This window comes from Catharus ustulatus, chromosome 6, assembly GCF_009819885.2.
Source record: "Catharus ustulatus isolate bCatUst1 chromosome 6, bCatUst1.pri.v2, whole genome shotgun sequence".
Classification (NCBI taxonomy): Eukaryota; Metazoa; Chordata; class Aves; order Passeriformes; family Turdidae; genus Catharus; species Catharus ustulatus.
In genome coordinates, this window is record NC_046226.1 from 51885303 (window position 1) to 51909553 (window position 24251).

At 41.2% G+C, this 24251-nt stretch overlaps 1 long non-coding RNA gene across 2 annotated transcripts in view; it reads right to left on the reverse strand.

The window, feature by feature from the left end:
- The window catches only part of LOC116997270, a 147545-nt gene that overhangs the window by 77350 nt on the left and 45944 nt on the right, over positions 1-24251 (reverse strand). For both annotated transcript variants that reach the window (XR_004418143.1, XR_004418144.1), the window contains exon 2: positions 15339-15434. This is a non-coding gene — a long non-coding RNA (uncharacterized LOC116997270). The remainder of the gene's footprint in view (positions 1-15338; positions 15435-24251) is intronic.

Below are 24251 nucleotides of genomic sequence, written 5' to 3' on the forward strand. Positions count from 1 at the left end.
TGCTGGTTTCTCCTCACTTCTAAAAGCAGATGCAATGCTTCAGCTGTTTTACTGGGCAGGTAACTGCTGTCTTAGAGTTCTTACACCACTGTAATATGAGAAAAAGGGGTTTCTATGAATATAAATTAAGAGGACAGGATGGGTAAGTTGTGTGCAAACAATGGGGTAATGCTGTCCTTCAAAAATGACCCAGTCAAGCCTGCCTGCTAAGCTGTCTCTGGACATCAACAACGTGCAGACAAAGCTGATGCCTGCTCTCTCTCAGCGCTGTGTTGAGCCCACTGACAAACCAGCTGAGTTTAGGCCTCTACAAAATGTTATGTACCACCCCAACCAGAACCTGAAAGAGAAAGGAATGCCCTAGAAAGGATGGAGCACCCATCATCCCTACACTGCCATGGGATCCCTTTCTGGAGATGCAGTCAATCTGATTTGAAAGCACTACATGTCAAATGGGAACCTGCTAAAAAGATCAGAACTTCTAGGAAATTATTTATTTGTGATATTTCTCAGCAGTGGAGCCTCATCAAGGTCTTGGAGTTCCAAATTTTGCTATGCACATACTCCTACAAACTCACACTGCTGCAATGTGATTACTAGCACAATGAGCTGCCATGGGGGGATAGGAAAACACAATAATCATTACACTATGAAATCAGAAATCAAGGATTTTCAGATAAAGTGCTTGGAATTCAAAATCATCATCTGCAATAGAGCATTTTTCCAGGTTTTCTTGCAAGTTATCCTAATTTGGTAGGATACTTCAAAAAGCATATTTCAAAGTGGAAGGAGTGAGTGTTAATCCCTGCCGGTAGCAGAACAGTAATTTTCACTGTGTAGGTGATATGCCAGTAGCAAAAAGGGCTCTTAGAGACAGACTTTCAAGTTGCCTCCATACTTCACATGTAAATAAACTTTTTCTTCAAATGTTCAATAGTGAGAATTTTGTGAAAATTCTGGGTGAGTTGCCAGTTCATGACAGCAGTCAAGAACTCCTCCTTTTTCAACAAGATTTTTAAGGATTCCCACATAAGAAAAATTATTTTTTATATGAAACTACATTGAACTCCCACTCAGCCTGATAAAACCAGCAGACTATCAAATATTGGAAAATACATAAAAGCATTAGTTGGTTTTTTTTGTTATTCCTCTTAAATCATTTGGGTCCCAATTCTACAAGAATTTCTACATTCTTATTCTTATTTATAAGGTTGTGTTTGCCTTAATGCTATGTAAAGAAGTGCAAAATACCACAAATTAGAATGGTAATATTCTATAATAAAAACAGTGGTATAAATAATGAGAAATCAAACAGAAACAGCTTTTTCTCCTTCAGAAATTTTTTTGAGGTTCTATATTTTTCCAGCCCAAATCTGCATAAAAACCACTTCAAAAATCTTGAAAATGTTCATAGCTAAAAATTAAAAGGCTATTCAATTTGATCATGGTGATCAAATATATTGTTTCAACAACTTTGGAATATTTCACTCCCACTTGACCACAATTTTACACTTTTTCTAATCTGTCTTTAAACCTAAAATCAGAAGATTTTTGTACCAAAGTATACAAACATATCAGATATTTTCAAGAGCTTGAAAAGTAAGTAGAATAATTCCGCAAAAATTAATCTGCTCCCCCCAAAATCCCACTAGCTTGCACAAAGCAGAGGAGCTGGGAAAGCACACCAGGTGAGCTATGACAGATCACAGAGAGCAATCAAGACCCAGGTTAGATTCCCTGAAGCAATTTGTACATAAACATCCATGTGTTCAGTCTGGGTCCCTCAGTGCACGGTAGACATTGAGGGGCTGGAGAGAGTCCAAAAAAGAGCAAAGGAGCTGGGGAAGAGTCAGGAGCACAATTCCAGCTGGGGCAGCTGGGGGTGTTTAGCCTGGAGAAAAGGAGGCTCAAAGAGAAACCAACCCATCCCAGCAATGATCACATTTAAACTCTCTTTACAGCTGACACAGCACCAAAAGATTAACAATTTCTCAAAACCCCATGATTTGGAAGCTATGCTGTATTCCAAAATCTACTCTTTGCACCTTCTGATTATTGGCATCCCTGTCATCACAGTCTTTAAAAGTTTTGCTAACAGAAATAGACTTCTACTGAATAAATCAGACAATATTCTTCATAAATACAAACTACACAACAAGCTTCTTGCCATACAGGTAAGCTACGCTAAATTTATTATGAGACCTCAGAAGTGTTGCAGAATGAGAAAAAAGAGATATGAAAATTTACTCCCTAAAGTAAACAGTCCATGTAAAACTTGGAGCAGAGTATAAAAGAAATATGCACATACACATGTATATGCTGTGTGATTAGGTTTTCTTCTGACCAGAGATATTCAGAAAAAAAATCACAAAAATTATTCAGCGGTATTTTCGACCACTTTTGACCACTTTTAGTTACATGTAATTCAGAAACAAAAACAAATTTATTTTGACCCCTGAACCCTTGCATTGGTGTTTCTTACCCTGTTTGTCTATGTTAAAATTACATCCAGGTTTTTTTTTCATAAAATGCATATCCTATTTGTAAGGGCAAAGTCCATCTCCCCCAAGTATTTACATTATGTAATCTGTGAACAGAGACTTAAATGTTTGAAGGTCTTCAAGAAAGTCTATTACTTTACATTTAAAGGTTAGATTTAAGATTTTTCAGCATCTACCTCTTCTTTTGCATTTCTGTTGTTATTTCTGGATGGCTGTTGCAAGCCTGTTAAAAGTATTTGCCTACTACCTTTTGAGAAATTTGCTTTCTGATTAATAAAGAGCTATTTCACCAGCCTTGCCCATTAAACCATTTTCCTTTCTTATACCCATCATTTCCTGTACCTATAACTTAAATGGTTTTGTCCTACAGTTTGAGCCTCTGACTAAGACAGCTGTTTCCAATTGTACCTAAGTAAAATGGATAGGAAAAAAACCCCTAATTTTATAATTAAAATGTATTTCAACATGAGAGATGTGTTTTCTTGAAGCACTGGAAGTGGGGCTTGTTATGTGCATTCCCAACACCTCTCTCTCTCATCCTGGCTTTGCAGTGAGCCACCCCAGAGGAAGATTCAGCTCATTTGGGAGAAGCCAGAGCTGCAGTACTGGATGTTATCTTCCTTGGATGGCCCAGACCAGCATCAATTCCCTTCCTGATCATTGCCGTACCTCACTCAATAAGAGTAAGGCCTTATGGAGGTCTTAAATGTGACAGCACCTAACCTAATAACAGAGAGAACCCATAGAGAGAGCAAGTGACTGTGCCCCACGGCAGAGGCCAGGTGGGAACAGAGAGCAGCCTCTTCACCTGCCACGTCTACAGGTGCCCAAAGTCTTTCTCATTTCAATTAGCCAAGTCCACGCACAACTGAGAAAGCTGGAGTGTTATTGCTCTAATTATTCTGCTCCTTTTCTTTGCCTTTTCCTGCCTCCCTCACCCCTGGGCTCTTTAAAGAAAGGCTCCCAGGAGCTTCCATTCAAGTGGACTGAAAACAGTGTCAGTGGGGGCTGACTTCTGCAGCACGGGTTGCTGTCACCAGCGACCTATTCATCAGCACCAGCACCAGCCTGGCTTTGTCTTCTGCTCCGCCAAACAAACTGATGGCAGACTCAGCTCCGCTGCAGAAATATTGTGAATTAAACAAAGCACAAAGGGAGCAGGCAGCAGGGTTGAAACATTTAGTGGAAATAGGGGAGCTGGTCAATAAAAGGGGATGGAGGCTGGATCAAAAGGGGATGACTTACAATGGGACATGGGCTAAAAAGGGGTGTGCACTATCCTGCAGGTCAAGAATGACAAAACACTGTGGTCCTGACGCTGTCACCTTCTGCACAGCAGGGAGGGATCCAGGAGCAAGGAGAAATGCAAAGCTAGCAACTCAATATATAGGAAATGTACAAAGGGAAAAAAGCCATAAAGGGTCAAATTCTAGGGTGCTTGCAACAAGCTGAGACCACAGATCTCCATGAACAAAACAGAATTACTGTTCAGAGGAGGTACTAGAAAGAAAAAGAAACAAAGGATGATAAGGAAGAGTGAGATTTTGGCTTAGGGGTTCATCTCAGATGGGACAGCTGGCTCCATTTCAAGACTCTCTGTCACATGTTTCCTGTGGGACCAGAAGTGAGGCATTTAATCTCTGCAATTCAGTCCCCATCAGTGAAGAAATACTCAGGGAAAGGATATGACACATATTTTATCTGTAGGGTCCCCTGAGTTCAGCCGTATTCATGTAAAGGCAAAATAGTTTGTTGAAATGGAAAGATGTAAAAAAATTCCATATTTTGAATTTTTCTATTTTGGAGGCATTTAAATGGATCACATTTACTCTTAAGTAAGTTTTCAAAGCATTAAACTTCCATTCACACCTTTCTATCATTTTCTACCTTTGAGGTTCTGAATACAAATATCTGACTGCTGTCCAGTGAATACAGATATCTGAATGCTAGCCAGAGATTTTCTCCTTCATTCTTTTTCTATTTTTCCTACTTTACCTCCTGCTCTTCTTGTGTCAGATTCCAAAATGCCTTCTCTTCTGGAGAAGGTTAGGGGAGATGAGAAACAGTAAAATTGTAATGCCTGTGGCTTTCCAAAAAATAAGTTAAAACATTAATGATATTTGAGAAAAGTAATTTCCTCAGTTTAAAGGGGGTTGGCACATTTTCAGTGAAAAAGGAGACTTTTTTTCCCTTCCTTTCTTTCTTCATGTAATTTCATTTAGTTTAAATATATTTTCCTCCTTAATGTTTCACAGAAAGAAAGAAGCCCAGAAGAGTAAAATAGCTAGAGAAAACAGAATTTCTTTGGATATTTAAAGACCCACATGCATTTCAGCTATGTTTTTTCCCCCACCTTGGAAATCTGAAATAAAACCCTGGTCCCACACACACGTCATGAAAAAATGCATCTGTTTAAACTCTGGTCTATGTGACCAACCTTGACAATCATAAGAGAGGGTTCTGGATCCTGCAAATGGGTTCTTATATTCATTGGTGGGGTGACTGCAGACAGAGGGAACACATCTTGGTTGCCTTGAGGTAGTAAAGTGCTTTCCTCTGTTGTGGTAAAAATTAAGGAAGGTGGGTTCTTAAGGCATGTACCACCAATAGATGTCCTGGATAATATGGAAAGTCTGCCTGTGTCCTTAAAACCTGTGCATGGATGGCACAAGATTCACTGCCCCATGGATGGGCTGATATTTGTCAGACAGAGCTGCCCAGGTGTGCCCAGAAAATGCCCGAGCTGCCCAATCATCAGCTGCTCCTAACTATGAGAGTTCCACAAAAAACAATTCTCAGATTGTCCTCAGAGTTTAAACATTGGCCACCTGGCTGACAGTCTAGCAAGTAATAAAATAATTCAAACAGGTCAAGTTACCAACTCAGAAACAGCGAGGGGTTTTTTTGCTTCATGCCACGGAGAGGAAAATTTCCAGTCTTCGCTCAGAATTGGCCATCATTATTAAATGCACACATGGATGGGCTTTTTGGCCATGATATAAATGACTTAAAGCTGTGATTCAAATAGGTCTATAAAGTGCTTCTATGATGTTCCTCTCCCTTCTTTTTTCTTTTTTTTTTTTTTGAAACTGTCTCTGCTCCACTGTTCTTTGTAGAGATAAGCCCTTGAAAATCACCCTTCTTAAGGTGTAAACTTGGTGACTGTACATTATAGTAAAACATTTGATTTGTTATAGGCTAGAAAAATAGAGAAGTTGAAAACTCTTCATGGTGTATTAAAGGTCACACAATTATAATAAAATCTTGCTCCAGCAGCTCCACTCACAGACAAAATCAGTCTCAAATTTCCAGCGAACAATAAAGTCCCCACAGAGTTTCAGCTTCCCCGGGAAATCAGGGTATCTCAGGCTGTGTTGATTTTAAGAGTGTCCTGAATGCCCATCATAAAAAACGTGTTACTCAACACAGTCACAGCTCTTTTGGGGTCCTCTGATTGAAAAAAACCTGATTTTTATTGGGGCATGGCACTTTTCTGGCTCCAGGAACCCAAAGAGCAGCAAGCTCTACTCTGTTCGGGTGAGACGCCGCAAGCTCGAATGTCATTTCCTAGCATGCCACACATCCAAATAAAATAATAGTAATACAGAACAAAAAAACGACATCCTCACAATACAAGCTAATCTTCCTGCTTCCCATCAAGCGAAACATATTGACAACTGACAATAGGCAATTAATAGATTAATGAGTATAGCTCTTATCTGTCTGCATTATGAGTTTATCTGGTTGTAACAGGATGAACACAACACGGACCTGCGCTCACAGGAGTGCTGTCCCAGTAGGAATGAGATCACTGCAGCAAGATATGAATGCAGTATTTTGATTACCAGGTATCACTCAATGGAACAGAACCCCCACACTCACACTTTATTCTATACATTTTAAAATTATTCAAGGGCAAAGAACAGAATATAATTTGCTAGAGAGAGAATTAGAGGGAAAGGTTTTACAAAAGCAGGAGAGATTAGGTTTTGATCCAGGGTTAAGACCACTGCCTCTGGCACGCACAGAATCCGTCAAGATAGGTGGTGGAATGTAAAAAAACCTTTCCACCTAAAACTGAGACTAAACTCAGTGATGTCTGCAATGCTGAATAATAAAATAAACTTGTAAAATCCTTTGATAACCCAAACAAAAAAATAAAGCACACAAACTAGTTTTTCAACTGTTCTAATTCCAAAAAATGTGGCTGTTTCTGGCAGTGGTAAGTTCACTCACACTATGGATAAATTGGCAAATTTGATCTGCAGAAGTACAGAGGTGCACTGGAGGATGCTGTGCTTCACGTGAAACCTGCAGAAAAGCAGATTTTCTAAAAGACCTAGGTAGGAAGGCAAACAAGCCACAAATTTGGGGAGCCAGAGAACCATTATCTCAATTGCATTGACATTTTCTCCATGGAACACTTGCCAGTTATGCATCTCCCCAGCTCTGTGCTTACTTGTTCCCTATTTCCACCACAGAAGGAAGCCAGATTTACTTCTCTCGTGCCCAGAGCCAAGTTCTGCCCGCTCTTCCTCGCATGTATAATCTAAGTTTTCTCGAGGGGTCCATTTGTACAGATAAAGTGAATTTGCCCTTGATAGCACTGTAAAGTTTCAAAGCAAATATTGTGATGGTTTCTGTGGGTTGGCAAACATGATCTGCAATTTGCTGTGTGGAAATTGCTGTCCTGCTCCAGAATTATGCAGGTTTTCATAATGACTAATGGCATGAGGCAAACACAGCAGGACAGTTGCATGCTGATCATTCTATACAATTTTGCTCACAGGCTGTTTATTTTGTTTCTTTCAGAGACCAAGGCAACAAAAACAAAAACACCAGTGGAGTGAACTTTGGATCAAACTTGATGTTACTCCACTGCAATACACTAGACAATAAGAAATGGGGGATTTATTCTGATTTGAGCTGAGCCTCCATTTGGAAGCAAAGCTGCAGTCCTGATGATGGCAGTCCCCTGGGAATGTGGCTGTAGAGGTTCAAGGTGCTGCTGTCCTAGCTCCTCACTACCAGCCCTTGCAGAGCAGCCTGTGGCTTTGCCTCCCCAGCATCAGAGGTCACTGCCTGGCTGCTGGTGGGCAATTTCAGCAGCAGAGCAGGGGAATAGCTGCAGGCAGGGGCATTTAAACCACAAAAGCAAAAATCACCACAAGGCATTTCAAACCTTCTTTACACCTGGACCTCTGCTGTTTTAAACAACTGTCATGGGAAGGGGCTCAAAAGCTACTTCTGCATGTGTCTTTTCGGATGACAAAAAGAGCTATATGAGCCCAGAGAAATATGGAATTGTTATATACTGCATTGAAGAGGGAATTCAGTTTGTGCCTCATCTTTAAGAGCTAATATTCTTTTATCTGATCAAATGGTAAACAGCATTGGTAAATCAAGTTTTGATGGCACATGTATTTGCAAACAAAACTTTATATTCAGCCTTTTCTATCATGATACCACAAATCTGTGTTGATATATCCTCTGTGGTCACATTTTTTCAAGAGTTTGAAAAATAGAACAGCCTCCCATGCACTGCTTTAAACCATGTACATGCACTTCTACATTTCCTAATTGAATGGGACCTTCTAGGCATGCAGTGAAAAGCAGCTTTGGAAAATCAGTGTAGAAAGGGACAGAATGTCTTCCAAATGCTGATTTAATTCTGTACTTGGGTATTCTATTCCACAGGAAAACAAACTAAAACTCCCCCACTGAGAACTGCAATGTGTCATTCAAACACATCCCTCATGCTTCAGGGATGACATGTTCATGGATGCCTCCCAGAGCACCCTGCTACACTGAGCTGAAGCTCCTGGGCCCCCTGAAAGGAAATCAACAGACAGGATGGCACAACAACAGCGAGATGCCACACTTCTCTTAAACACACTCCTTCCACAGGCACTGCCTCCCCTTGTTTTAGCTGGGTGCCTCAGGACTAGTCTGGTGTCACAGCCTTGTCACCTTGCTTTGTCAGTCCTCTTCCCAGGGTTTGAGAAACCCTGGAATGCTGGAAGGCACAAAAACACCTGCACTATCCCCTGGCAAAACCAAGCCATGAGTGTTTAACACAGCTTGGTACATTTGCTCCTTATCTTAGGGGGTGACAAGCCCCAGGCATTGCCCCCTCCAGCATTTCTGGGAAAACTCTTCAGTTTTATGAAGACCTGAGACCTATCATTTGTGGTTTCTGGGGAGAACTGCTGACAGAAATATCAAGAAACATCCCCAGCCTGCATTACTGGGAGATGAATTGAGATTAGAGGATAGGAAACCAGTTTGAGCAGAGTGGTTGTGACTGACTTATTTCTTTGATGCCATGAAATGATGCCAAAGAGGTCACTGAGGAACTCTGCTGCTTATGGAGAAAAAAACTGGCAAAGAGGAGAGCAGACTTTGGTCACATAAAATCACTTCAGTTTTTTAGGCAGATGATGATGCCTACTTGCAAAATTTTCCGTATGGAGAACTAAAATAAATTTTAAAATAAATAAATTATCCTCATCCTGTGTTTGAATGTGTGGACCAAAACTGCTTCAATAGGGAGTAAGGGAAAGAAAAACTATGGTCAAGAGCCAGCAGTGCTGACTGCTAATAGACAACAGCTTCTCTTGACATGAAATGGTGCTGCTCCACCAAGGTCAGGGGAAGTAGCAATGTTTTATCTTAGCTCAAGAATATGTAGACACAACTGTTTCTCACTTTTATATTGTAATTAATACTTTAACATACTTAAACATTTTCCTGTGAAGGAGTTAATGAAGCCATGCTTAGACCTCTGGACACGTTTACTGCCCATTATTTAAGATATAGGAAAAAAAGTAAGGTCCTTGAAGAAATGAAGCAACAGGAGCCATTAACCAAAACAAAGAGATCACAAGATTTTTAAAGTAGCAGTTGAACCAAATGGCTATTTTCCAAACTGGCATTGCAAGGCTGAAACAGGCAGGACAAAGGATTTCAGACACACTTAGACTGGGGGAAAAAACAAACCCAAAAATAACAGACAGGTGCAGACAAGAATGTTGGCTCAGGGATGCTTAAGATCTGATAGCAATTAACCATAGAATCTTTCCTATGCTCAGGAAAGGCAATGGAACCATGTTTGTTCTTTGCAAATAAACAGGATTACACCGTGGGTAGAACCAAATTTGGCATTAATTCCCTCCTTTCACTACTGATCCCTGCTGCTTTCCCCAGTCTGGAAAACCCACTGGCAATTTAGCTCAAAAGGACAGCACAACACAAAAGAATCAGAAGCCATTTGAAGACAGCTACACACACATTTCTCCTCTCTCCCCATCAAAGCACAGCTCTGTTCTCCCAACCTCTTTGGCCCTCTGTTTTGGTCTGTAAAATGGAAATAACATGGCACAAGAGAGTGAGAGTCAGAGATCATGAGCCCACTCAGTGAACTCTGGGAGAAGGAGCTCCCCTTCTGCCCTTCAACATTTTTATGTCTGCAGTACCTCCCTTGTGGTAAGAGCTACCTACATGGGAAATATCTGGTTTAGTTCTATGCACAGAAGCTACTTCCACTCAAAATATTTGTGGAAAACTACCAGTTTCAGATGTGTGGCTGAGAAACGTCAAATAAAACAGAGGAGGTTTTAATGCAAATATAAAGCTCTTTACAAATATCAGACTTTGTGACATAACATCAGCTGTGAATGTAAAACAACATAGGGATGTGTTTTCCTGCAACAACAAAAATTTAAAGATCAAATACCTTTTTCCTTCACATTCCCTATTCTGATTTCTGAGAATCTAATGAAACACAAAGTATGTTTGCAAAGTAGAACGTTTGCATATGCTTCATTAATTAGTTTGGCAAGGCCTGCACTACCAAAGGTGCATGTATTTTTACACAGGCTTCAGCAATCTGCCTTGGAGCTTTCAATATTCATGTTCTGCACTATTTGTGTTCTGTATAATTTCATTATATCTCTATATATGTATATATATAAATATATATATATTTAAAATTTTTTTAGAAGATCTTGGAATTTATCATCCTGCTAGGATTTCTAAAAATATCCTTCCAGAAAAACTGCCATTGAACTTGACTGAGATAGCAGAGGTGGGGCATACTTTTCCTTTCCTTGGAGCTCCATCTCAGTGCAACAGCAATGCTGTCCATGTAATCTTGGCATCACGTTTCACACTAAGCTCATGATGAGCTGAATTTTCAGTAGAACTGACTGTGAATTTTGAGATGAAACAACTTCTCATTGGAATACAACAGCTTGTTCAAGCAGAATGTTTTGGGCTTTGACAACCTCCCAGCTCAACACAGACTGGGCTGGTTTATAAAACTGCTCCTGGGGCCCCTCAATCAACATTCTTTGGCGAGGGGGTGATGGATTTCCTAAGTTTACTGCAACACCTGAGGAGCTGCTTTCTCTCAGTTTGAACAGAAACAGGAACAAGAAACTTGTTTCTCTGAAGCCAGTGTTTCTGAATTTCCTTTCCATCTCCAATTCTCTTTTTCACATCTCACCCCACACCCAAACATCCCAACAAAGGTCTTCTGACAACACAGAAATGTTAAATAGCACCTTCTCTGGCCTGGTTACTGGAAGTAGTAACGGGAGAGAGGGGAAGCACTCAGAGAAGTCATGCAGCAGGCTCTAGAGCCTTCACACAGATTTACCTGGCTGCTGAAGCACTGGACTGGCTTGAGAGCTTTTTCCATCCAGGTCCAGCCCAGCTTTCACTTTGAGTTTTATTGCAGGAAAAAGCTATCCAATGGCAGTCACCTGTGGCAGTACTTAGCACTACCTAGAAGTTCACAGGAGCACTCTAGAACACGCAAAAGTAACAGATGGGAAAACCCACATAAATTACTATAATGCATTAAACTCCCAAAGCAAAGGGCATATCCTCATGCAGAACCTGTCCTGTCTCTCCTCAACAACACAACATGCTGAAAAATCTTCCTACACATTAAAAAAAATAAAAAGGAAGGTATTAGAAGGGAAATGCAAAACATAAGAGGAACATTGCAAAACACTGGGAAACTGCCTCCCTTATTTTTACACAATTATTTTCACCTTCTCACAAACAATCATACATTCATGTTCCTATGTGTGGCACTTCAGCCCCTAGTAATCATCAAATAGTCATTAAGTGTTTCTGAATTTAGGAGCAACTTGCTCAGGGTTTATGTGCTCCCTCCAAGAACTCCCCATGCATTCAGTCAAGGCAGAGGCAGGGGCTGGACCACATGCTAGAACATAACACAGTCAACCTCACAAAATGCACTGCACCAGGAGCCCCCCAGCCTCCATCCTGCCTGCTGTGCACTGTGTGCAGCCATTAAATAAAGCCCCCAGCCTTTTACTGAGCTTGGACAAGCACACTGGACAACGTAACAGGATCAATGCAGGAGATGAGGATAAAGACCAAACAGCTCTGGAGATGTCCTGGTGAAGAGGAGTAAACAACAGGCCTCCACAGAGAAAGGGGGAAAGAAAACTCAAATCACACTGAAATGCACCAAAGCTTAAAGCTGCTTACAATAATGGCTAAGGGTGAACGATTCGTTTCAAACCAGGCCAAATTGAGGAAAAGAACCTCGATGCACGCACCAATTTTGTTTCTCAAAGTCAAGAATTGCCTAATCAATAGCAGTGCTAAAAGGAGATGGGCACTCTCAGGGGTACCATTACAGAGAATTGCACTGGATTTTAGCCACCTGGCTCCCAATTGCTTTAATAGCCATCACATGGCTAAAACCCAGGCTGAGGCTTTAAAAGTTTACCCCTTGGTCTTCCTGAGCATCCACTGCTGTCAGGTGGCAAATGTGGAGCAGCAGGAGGGACTGTGGGATTTACTCCTGCATTGGCCAGTGCTGGAACATGCCTGAGAATTTGCACTGCTGCTGCTGCAAGTGTCACTTACTGGGGGAGGAAAGGCAAAGCGGGAGAGGGTAAAAGGGGAGAGGGAGAGAAAGTGAAAAGCTGTACTTCACCCTTGCACTGTTGATGTGTTGATAGCAGCCTGCACCAGGTACTCACATGGCTGGCCTAATCCAATCAGCCCCCCTCTTCCATTAGCTAAAAATCAACTGGCACTTCTTAGGTAGTGCTCTGACTGCTCCCCCCACTCCAAACTGTGCTCCAAATCTTAATGGAAAACCTTCAAGGAGTTGAAGGTTTTAAATCAAATAAAGAAGCAGACACAAGGAGAAAAATCCAATCAGAGCAGAAAGGGTTGGATTAGACAGGAACTGTTTTTCTCCAATTGTCACCAGCACTGAACTTCAGAGGAATAGCAACTGGAAAGACAGAAGGAGGCAGACAAAGGGGAAGAGGAAGGAGGGGTTTCTCTCATGCTCCTATTAGACATAATTTTCCAGAAGGAAAGGTGGTGTCATGCCAACAACATCAGGGCTTGATTTGGTTGCTGGGCCTGCTCGTGGTCACCTATGGGATGGTGAGCAGCCTGATTCCTTTCCCAGACAGCTTCCAAGCTCCAGAGCCCTCCAGGATGAGGAGGGAAATGGGAGTTGGCCTTGGCAGCAGCCCGCTCTCAAGAGTCACCCTATGGTGAGGCTCTCATAGAACATATAAATAACCAGCAAGGTCTACCACCTCTTGAGGGTAACACTCAGTGAATCACAGCTTGAGGTGGAAGGGATCTTAAAGATCACTAGAGCAGGTTACTCAGAGTCCTTCCTAACCCTGGTCACCTCCAGGGATGGGACATCCACAGCTTCTCTGGGCAAATTGTCCTGGTGCTTCACTGCTTCAATAGTAAACAATTTCTTCCTAACATCTAACCTTGACCTGCTCTCTTCCAGTTTCAAGCCACTCTCCCTTGTCCTATCACTCCCTGCCACTGGGAAAAATCCCTTTTCACCCTTCTTGTAAGCCCCCATTTCAGTACTGGAAGGATGCAGTAAGGTCTCCCCAAATACTGTCATGAAGAACAACACATCAAAATGTTTCTATGTGGAAGCTGTTGGGCAGAGGGAACAGAGGAAATAAGTAAACCAAGAAACATAAAAAACCCAAAGTAGCTGAAAAAAACTCCATCAATACTGGAACAAAAGCTGAGCCTATAATTAAAAATGAGTGAAAAAAAATAAAATAAAGAGGATTTGTGTACTATCAACATTCCTGCCAGCCATTTTGAAAAATGAACATCTAAAACTTAGAGGCCTAATCATTAGATATTGGTTACAAGAGAAGAAGGTGAACGGCAAAATATTTCCCAAAGTACTAGATAACTGTTATGGGCATCCAAAAATTAGGAATATATACACACACACACACGTAAAATATATATGAGTCTGAATATATTTCATTGTATGGCCCCTTTCCACTCAACCCTGCATACATTGTATGTACTTTAGAATAATTATTTTGAAAAAAGTCCCAAACCAAACACAATATCCTGAGGCAAAGCAAACTCTGGAAGAAACCAAGAGTACTGGGATTTCTGTTGAAACAAAGGACAGAAATCTGGTAAGGTGTTGTTACTTGCAGGTCTGACCCAGAACCCTTTAATTTGATAATCTTGAATCCAACTACAAGAGTAGGGTCATGAGCCAAAGAGCATTGGTGAGTGCTGCTGTTATGCTAGCTTTTGCAGTATCTCACCTCACAGCCATTAGAGCCAAACCACATCAGTTCCCCTTAGCTGAGCTGGATTGGCACTTTGGAAATCCTAGTGCACAGAAGATGTTTAAATCCTCACATGTGAGGGGTAAGAGCAGCATAGAGCTCAGATACTGGATAAATATGGCTCAAGAAAAATGAAGGGAGTAGAACTGGCAGGAAAAGAAACAATGAGTAATAAAAGGAAAAGGGAAATGAAACAGAAAAAAGGTAGAGCAATGAAGGGAGAATAGGAAAGACTATGGGAAACTGGGGAGGGAGGGAACTAAATCAATCAAAACAAGAAACAGTTGGGGAAGTGGAGACACTGAGAAACACAGGAGAGCACTTGAGCTCACAAAGTAAAAACAAGCAATAGGTACATTGGAGGCCACAGAAGGAAATAGTGAGGCAATGAGAGAGAGAAAGAAAAGGAAGGGGAAAAGGTGTGAAAAGCTGAAAATGGCAAGATCTAGGAGAGAAAATGGGAGAGAGGAAAAGGGAGAGAAAGAGAAGGAATTGTACAGGCAAAGGAGCAGAAAGAGGAGAACAATCCTAGGGAGCCTGCTGTGGTGGGTCGCAGAGGAGTTCACAAGCCCATGCACTCCAACTATTTCTTTTTGATTCTGTGTCATTGTCAGGCTTCAGACTGCAGCTGCAAATTGTTTGTCTGGCAGTTCTGGTAGGTTTGATTCAATAACTGCTGTAAGAGGGCAGGCAGGATATCAATGCTGCTTTATTGCCTTTTTCTCTGCCTACAATAGCAATCCTCCAGTTATAGAGTATTATAAAGTGCCATCACTGGGGGTTGTATCTCAGCATAGTCACATCTCATCTTCCTGGGTTATAATAAGCCAGGAAAGGTAGAAGTCTGAAACTACATGAGCTTTGTGAAAGGATTAACATTGGGGCCTGAAGATTGGCATCAGGGACAGGCACTGAGCAAACAGAACCAAGGGCCCCGAGGGGAGCTGGGCACATCCTGTTGGATCAGCTCCACCAAAATGCACTTGGTAATCTGGGCCAAGCCTCACTCCAGCCACTAGTGGACAAAGCATTAACACTGCAGAAAGCTGTAACCACAGCTGGGCAACAGGAAAAATAACCTGTGTGATCCTGGTAGCTGGGCAACTCTCCATGCCTCTCTCCACATCCTTGATATCAAGGAGCTCTTTAAAAACAACCATGCAGCGACATTTAATGTAAGATTGGATTGACATGGACCTACCATTTTTCCTCCTGGAAGTTCATTCCTTCAGGCTGTGGGAGGTGCACCTCTGCAGTCTGACACAGAGAAATTTCTCCAGCCTTGAGCGTTCATGACCTGTCAATAAAAAGAGGCTTTCAGTTACACAATGCCATCACACAGGACCTTTCACAAACACTAAATTCAGGTTAAAAATGTCACAGCAAAACAGGAAAACCACCACACAGAAAACTGCCTGTGAGGCATTTTATTTGTATGTCTTGAAAAAATAAAACCCAGAAAAATTCCTGACACATCATTCTGTTTAAAGCCACACAAATTGGAGCACAACTTCTCATTCAGGCCTGGTCATTACAAATATTGGGAGCACCCAAAAAGAAAGAGACCAATTTAATCTGCTTAAACTTTGCCTCTCACATACACACATAAAGAAATCCCTGTTTCATTGTAAAAATCACAGATGGATGTCTTTAAGATTGGGTCTAGAAATCATTGTGATTTTACACTGCAGTTTATTCCATATATTTCCATCCTTTTGAGTCACACTGTTCAGCCTCCTACTTATTCTTAATAGATTAATTTGCGATTGCTCCCTCGACATTTCAGCCTTTCATGATGGAGAGCAATTCCTCTCATTTCACTCATCAAGGCTCCATATAATAATGAAAGTTCCCATAGGTCACCTCTGTCATGCCTTATTTCCTTAACCCCTTTAGCCTTCTGCCCTGATAAGCGTTCTTAAACCTAGAGCTGTCTGGGTTAAGGCAAAAATAAAATTTCTCCTGCAAGTGATTCTGTATTGCACGAGTTTTATAGAAAATGTGACTATAACCATGTGATTTCAATTCTCCAACTCCTTTACATTGCCATAATATCCTATTTGTTTTTCCCAAGTAGTTATACACACAAAACTGCTGAGATTCTTCTCTAATAACCCTGGGTCTCTTTTTTACTTGGCACACTGAATAATAAGAATTCTGCTGTGGTTCACTAGCTCTATACCTACTGTTATAGCCACTAAAAGATCCAAATCATCCTCTTCTAGGTGAGAATTGCTTCTTACTTGTTTGCCTAATCTTTGCATTAGGCAGAATAATCAATGTCTGCTATTTTAGTTGCTCTAATATTTCAGAATAAAACTGATAGGCAAGATTCTGAGCTGCCATATATTGGCACGTCCCTAACATCACTTCATGGTCCAGCTTCACGCACTAAACGGATGCTTCAAGAAAAACCTGGAGTATGAATTTCCCAGTTGCTCCTTATGACCAATAGATGATTCCCAAGTTGAGTTCCTGCTCTGTGATTCACATGGATATAGGGGAAAGTTGTGACAAAACCTGCAGGCAAACAGGCAGGCTCTGGGTGCGAGTGAGGGGCAGCTGGAAGTATCCAAAAGTAGCCCTGTCCTCCCAAGAAATCCACATTAAACCAAGCAACCATGGCATTTATTTAAAGAATGATTTTACACTGCATCATATTCCAAGTTGTCTCTTCTTTTGTGCAATCTGTCCGTTCCACAGGACACAAAATATTTCTGACCAGCAACGTGGTGCTAAATGAAACAGCTGCCATTCCCACACACAGATTTGAGGGCTGTGCATCTTTAGAGGGAGGATACAACTGTTAGCTCAAAGCAATTCAGTGCTGATTGGGTTGGGGATAATTTTCTGGCAACTAAGGATGGGATTGAGACCAAAAAATCATTTCAAATAACTGCGGAGGAGTCACAGGATAGCAACACCTTCCAGTCCCTAGAGACCTAGAATTGATTTGAACTGGTCTACCACTTAAATAGAGAAAAGCTATTATCCCATCACTAATCTCTTGAGCCATTCAGTCCCACTTGAAGCAATTTTTTCTTCAATAAGCTATTTTACATATTTCACTTAGTCCCCAATCTATGGGAGAAGCTTATCACATGATTTGTTTAAAAAGATAAATACATCTCCCCTTTGCATTTCTGTTTATTCTGGGGTTTGTTGCTAACATGACAGAACTATTAAACATGTTCCTCCTCTTCTCTCCTTATGGAGCCCTGCTTTTCTTCCTACCATTCCCAAAATAAGACAACTTCTTGTTAGCTTTTGGAAGAAGACCCTGCCTAGAAGCATGTGTTCTAGGCTTTTTTCTACACAAATATGAATTTATTGCCCTCAACCATCATAGCAGCCATCAGCGAAATGCTGATACACATTCCATACTCAAGAAGGGCAAAATCTAGGATTTGCAGTGCAAAACCAGAGAATTGATAAAAATGCAAAAGCAATTTTAATTTTTTTTTTTTTGGTACTTTCATGGACAAAAGGTGGACACAGCAATCACAAGTATGCAAAGATGCTGTAATTATTAAGAATGTCTTAAAAATTAGGTCTTTGGTGCCTGAAACCAGGGAGGCCAGAGCTGCAGTTTGGTAGTAGGGCCACACTGGCCCAGCAGGAGAATTCTTTGTGACAAGAAATCAAACAGAGGTTCATGTTCAAACCTCTCGGTTTCTCCCACTGTTTTCCTGCTATTCTGTGTGCTCAGAGGAGCCTGTTTTGTCTCCTTCATGCTTTCTCTTCGTTAAACCTTTCCTCTGTACTTCCTCCCAGCACTGAATTTACTCAGCCCTCCTCCATCACCCCCAGAATTAGAATCCAAGCCTTTGAAAAACCTGGGCTTCCTTCATTTCCAGGCAGCTCATTTCATCTCCTGCTCACCCCACAGGTTACACTGCTGGAGCAGCTCTGCTTTAATACTGTTCCTCTGGCAGCAATTAGAATCAAATCAGCACCAGGCTGTTTATAAAAAGGGATGTTGCTGTAATGACACTATCAATTCTTCCAAACATTGTAGCTATTTATCAAGTGATTAAAGTGGAGTAACTTACTCCAGGTTTACTAGCCTATTTTCCATTGGAACTTAAAAGGTTTTACTGCCTCAAGTATGCCACTTGGACTGCTAATAATTTCAATTTTATTACATTATCATATTTTTTAGATTTATTTCTAGGTTTTGCATAAGATTCAAATTGGTACCCAGTTTATAAAATAATGTGAATTTATCTTGGTCAAAAAACCACATTAGGATAATTGTCTTGCCCTTTTGGCAGATAATTTTGTTTGTAAGATATTGAAAATGCTTATTTTTTGTCTTCCTAGCCCCTCATTCTTGCAGAAGAGGCTATTTTTTTCCTGACACAGGCAACTCCAGTGTCAAGAGCTGTCAGGTCTCCTCCATTTTCCCCTCTCCATTGGGGGGAAACCAAACAAAAGGTGCCTGCTCCCATCTCCCACCTCCCCAAAGCAGCAGGATGCAGATAACACTGCAACCTGCCAAATTAAAGACAATTTAGTCAAGAGACTAAATACTTGCTAAAACTCCCAAATTATCAGAAAGATGCTACTTGTTCAGTATCACAAGAAAGTTGCAGCAACTAAGGCTGGATTAAGCAAATCACACCTGACTGTCTGGCCAAGGTCTCTGACCCTGCAATGTCTGAAAAGCCACCTATGATCTCCATCGTCAGCACTTTGATTAACTGAAATTAGATTTTTCAATTTTAATACTTAAAAAGCACAAATTCACAATTAGATGAAACCTCTACAATTTTTGGGTTTGGTTTGGGATTTTGGTTTGGTTTTTTTCTTTTTTGGGGGATTTTTTGTAAAAAATAATTGAAATACCACTTATTTAGGAGAAAACAAAAAAAAAATCAGCTCTGGGAAATACTAAGAGTCGAATTTTATTTAGAATGCATGAAGTTTCCTTTGTACCTATACAGCATTACGATAAAATAAGAATTTTTACTGACATGTTTTAAGTTGACATAAGAATTAGTAAAATAAAATAGCTCATTCTACTTTATAAAGGACATATGCTGTGTAGTACTAATGGAAACAACCCTTTTGCAAAACAAAGTAAGTGCCACTCTGATGTAGAAAAAGGATAGCAATATCCTGAGTGCTGAATAAGTTAAAGGAGGACTTTTCAATACTTCTGATATGCTTAATTCTAATATTCTAAATTTCAGTGAATCTGCTTCTATCAAGCACTGATGCCACAAGTACCAACAAACATATACTGGCTAATATTCAAAAATTTTTGAGGTATGATGTTGAAATATAAGCTTTTATTTAGCAAAATATGTTATGCAGCCTAGGAGCTTTACAAAAGCAATTGTCTCCTTGTGTTTTTCCCTACCTCTTATTTAAGAGCCCAGGAAGCTACAGGGTGTATCCCATGCAGAGAAAAAGAAGCAATCTGAAATTGGACACCACCTAATTCCCGAAACAGAGATGAAACAAACTTTGCTTTAAACATTTGGTCCGCACTCCAGTTTAAAGTGAATATCAGTTTACACATTTGTGTTATTTCTGATGGCAGTGCTATGGAATTTACACAGCCAGAAAATCATGCATTTCTGGGGAGAAGACATCTACCTTAGTCCTTCAGTGTTGCTCAGAAATTGCACCAACCATTTGTATAAATCACAATCCAGACGGTTTGGCAAAAAAAGTTTGAGTGCTTTGCCTGCTCTGTATCTCTGAACATTTTTTCTCTTGTAATGTGAAGAAGCTGATAATCATAAATATGGAGTGTATCACCCTGTCCTTTAACTCCCTCCTTATATTGCTTTTGCAACGTAATACATGCATCTCAAATAAATTAAACATGTGACATATAAATTCACTTCATGCTTTTCGGGGGTTATCAAAATCCTGAGAAACCAAAACGTTGAAAATCACTTGTCAAAACGTTCTGGGATGAAGTAGTTAAGCTGTCATCAACAGCTTAAATACTGTTTATTTGAATATGTAAAGCAACTTTCTGGGAAAAAAAAAAAAAAGCAAAAGTACAAAGTCTGTTGATCAGAGTTCTTTTTCCACATGTCTTAATTCTGCTTCCCTGATCTCTTGAGGGCACAAAAAAGAAACTTCAAATGAAGTGCAAGGGCATAGGCACCCTCAGTGAAGAAAGCACTCTGCTCCACTGACACAACTGATGTGACAAAGTATGGCAATGGTATTACCATGGCACTACAGGATTATTACTCCACAGTGCCCATTATTGGGAGTTACTCAGTGCTTACCACAAACAGCAAGCAGCATTTTGCAGTAACACAATAAATAACCCATGTCATCTCTGTATCTACACCTTTTGCAGGAGCAGATACAGAGCCAATCTAAAACCAAATCTAAAAGTGCTATAATAATGCTGGAATGACATGGCTCTTAAGCTGTTTACAGCTGACAGACTAAGTGAAATGGTTTGACAAGGGAGAACACAGTATGTGTTGACAGCCCTGCTTAGTTCATATTTGAAAGGCAAAATTAAAGTCATACTTTTACAAGGTGCAGGGTTCTGCTCACCTGAAGGACATTCTCTTAAGCAAGGCATGGTATTAAGGCTCTGCCATCCTCCTCCTGTCTCCCATTTTTATGTGGAGGCCACACTAAGTGGCACACCTCAAAAACCAGTCCTGACTGCCTATCTCAGTAATTGCTCATGAAAACATATCATTTAGAAAAGTATGGAGAAAGCAACAGTGAGAACAGCCATAAATGCTCACCCTCTGTAATTTAGGGGAGCACAGCAACATATGGGCAGCATTTGGCTTTCTTACAGCAGGCAGCACTATCAGGAAAGAGCAAACAAAGGCTGAGTACAAATCCCCTCTGTCCACAGAGACACCTTTCACTTGATTACAGGATATGAGAGAAAAACATAAAGACACAGAGAATCCTAAAAAAAAAGGAAATAGGAGCTAAGATAGGTCAGAGGAAAGGGCTGGAGACAGGCACTAGGAAAAGCAGAATGTTTGGCAGGACTTACACAGCTCTAAGGCAGTGGGAAGGCTCAAAGGACAAATGATGGCCAAAAAATGGGCTCTCAATTCCCACCTGGTCTTTGCTAAACCCATTGGCTGACAGCAACCAGGGGCTGTCAGCAACTGTTGTGGTGATCAGTGAGAATAATTTGGTAGGCTCAGGCCAGCTACTATTGGAGAGGTTTCTTCACTGCAGAAGTTCTTGCTATTACTTGGCCCCTCATGTTAGATGCTGTGGGAAGCCATGAACCTTTTCCTTCCCTCCCAGTCAGAGGCTCTGTTAGCAAAGGGCAGGTGGCCCTGAGGAGGAAGGGCCAACAGCTGCTATTCCTTTTCTGTGGGTAAGCTGCAATGCCAGTCAGTCCAGCTTTTTTAATGAGCCCTGTAATTGGTGAAAACGAGCCCAAAGTGGCCAAATGAAATCATCTCACTGAGGGGAGCTGTCAGGAAAGCATCAGGAAAGTTGTGGATTTGGAGGCATAGGAGGCCACTGCCTTTCCATTGGACTGACTCCACCAGCTGAGTCAAACAGCACCAAGGAGCCTGGCTGCTGGCAGCACCTGCCCTACAGGTGAGTGTAGAGCTGTGTCCAGCTGCAGCCTCAGCCCAGGCTTTGTATGAAGTGGTTCCAAACACAGTCTCTGTGTTTGGAGCCCACTGGCAGATCAGAAACAGGGATTGCACAAAACTTCTGGTTGAAGCTGCAATTCAGGAACTGCAATGGTGTGGAGTGGAAGTGTTTTTTCAGACTAATGGAAGTTTTGCCTACATATTTCTTCCCCCACATGAAGGTCATCAAATGTTCATGTGCCAAATGTTAGAATTGATGCCATCCTAATGAACTCTGAAAACATTTTCCTGTCAAAGCAAATAGAACAAGTTGACATCACTGATCCCAGCATCGACCAAAGAGGAAAAACAAACAAACCATCAGTTAAAAAACCAGAGGGGTTTTTGTGTTCTGAGTTCAAGGATGTGAGTCCAGAAGTGCAATGACAAAGGGGAGCATGGTGCAGATGACAAAAGGGTTACGCTCCCTGCAAAGGAAGTTGGTGCTGAGGAAAAAAATTGCCTCAGCATCAAGGTCAGGAATATTTGGGCTCCTGCTGTGTGGCACACGAGATCCCTTGTGTCTGAGCTGTGCTGGTTTATTACCTGTAACATGTGCCACAGGCTAGGACCTGAGTGGAGAGTGAAGCCTAGAACTAAGCCCTGTCAGAAGTTGCAGAATGATTACTCTTAAAAGCAAGCCAGCAGCTCTCAACTTGTCTACCAAGAAACTTTTTCTCTCCTCCTTAAGCTGCCTGAACTTGCAGCCTTCTGGTCCTCCATCTCCCAGGGGATCTCCCAAACCATCTATCCAGGTATAAACCATGGAATGGCAACCCTGCTACAACTGGATGCAAGTACAAAGGAAATGTATCTTACAGCTGTGCTGCTAAATTGGGGTTTGGGAAGTCCAGAGACATTTCTTCCTTCTAACACATGATTCCTCTATGTCCCTTGGCAAACTCGTGAAATCATTCCACATGGGAAATAACCAAACCTTCTCTGCCTCTCCTGCTTGTTCAGGAAATTTGGGACAGAGCTCATCTTCCTGTGCACTCTTTCTAGCAAAGAAATGTCAGACCACAGCCTCTGTGGGTAGCGTGGTGTGGTCAGTATACAACTAATTAAAGCTAATTTTACCTTTCCCACAGCCCAGAGGAAAAGACGCAGACTTTCTGCAGAGTGCACAGTGGGTATGCAAGCCTGGTGAAAGCAGGTAGGTGCCAAGAACTGATGGAGTCCCAATATTAATGTTTCTCTTCAGCTTCTCTGGCCATTTTATGAAGGGGATTTTTCACAGAAATTGCTACAGGATACAGGTCCTCTTGAAAAGTACAGCACTAAATTTGGGAATAATGACAGAGGAAGCAGTCCAGAATTGAAAGGATGATACATATTTTGTTGTCCTTACATCAAATACATTTCCATTTTATTTCCTGTTTTAATTTCCAGTTCTCCCATGCTCACCCTGTGCCATCACCCAGTTTTTTGGACTGAAAGGTATTATCTCAGCTCCCATTTCTCCAAAAGTCACTTGTAATCTCAGTCACTCTCCAGCCCTGCAGTTTTCCTTCTCCTTGACAAGCCTGACCACTTAAATTTCTATCAGCTCAGACAACATTTGCCCACACCCCCTTCTGTCCCTATCTCATTTCTTCCCCTTCCAGTTTCCGTGATGCCATCATACATCTATGCCAGCACACAGAGCATGCAGCAGTAGACATATAGATCCTGACTGCCTTCAGAAAAGGGGAAAGGTTGAAGTGAATAACATCCCATGTATGAATGATTTCCTTGCTTGCTATACTACACTGAGCTGTGCTTTCATACACTGTGATGGATGTGAGTTATGAGTCACTCCCTCACTTGTGAAAATAAATGTACAACACTTGCCAATTGTTATACTGTATATTACAAAATTCTCTCGTTTAAGATTTATGCACTTAGCAGAGCAATCACACAAACAATATAGGTACAGCACAACTGCTCTACTGCCAGGTTTTTTTTTCCTGTTGAGACAGACAGACACACAATCACCCTTAGCCATAAAGTGGTGCTGCATTATACAGAGGGGGACATTTTATGGACAAAGAGTTTATCACATCCAGAGTTTGCCTTGGGTGCAGTAGACTTAGCATGTGTTAAGTAATGCTTAAGTGATTTGCTGAAGTGGCCTAATAGCACAAAACACTCCTGGCTCTATTTGCTTATAGATACATTTCAAAGCAGTGATTGAAGTCTGCACTGCCCTAAATGGTCTGAGACCCAGTTATTTAAGAGATACCATCTCTCCTTATAAATTTTATGCGGTAATTGAGAACTACCAGTTGGTTTCTTTTCCTGGGTGGACAGTGGGATGTGTTAAATGGGGGAGACATGAGCCTGGAACCTGTCCTCATCAGCCTTCAGACACAACAGTGCTCCAGAGGACTATTTCAAGGAGAAGTAAGAAGCTGGTCTCTTCAGTGTGATGAGCATCAGCTCATCTCTTGAATGATCTTTTGAATCATGCATGTGGCAAAGAGAGCCTGGCTGAGACTGGCCAGAAAAGCTATTCCAGAAACCTTTTTCTT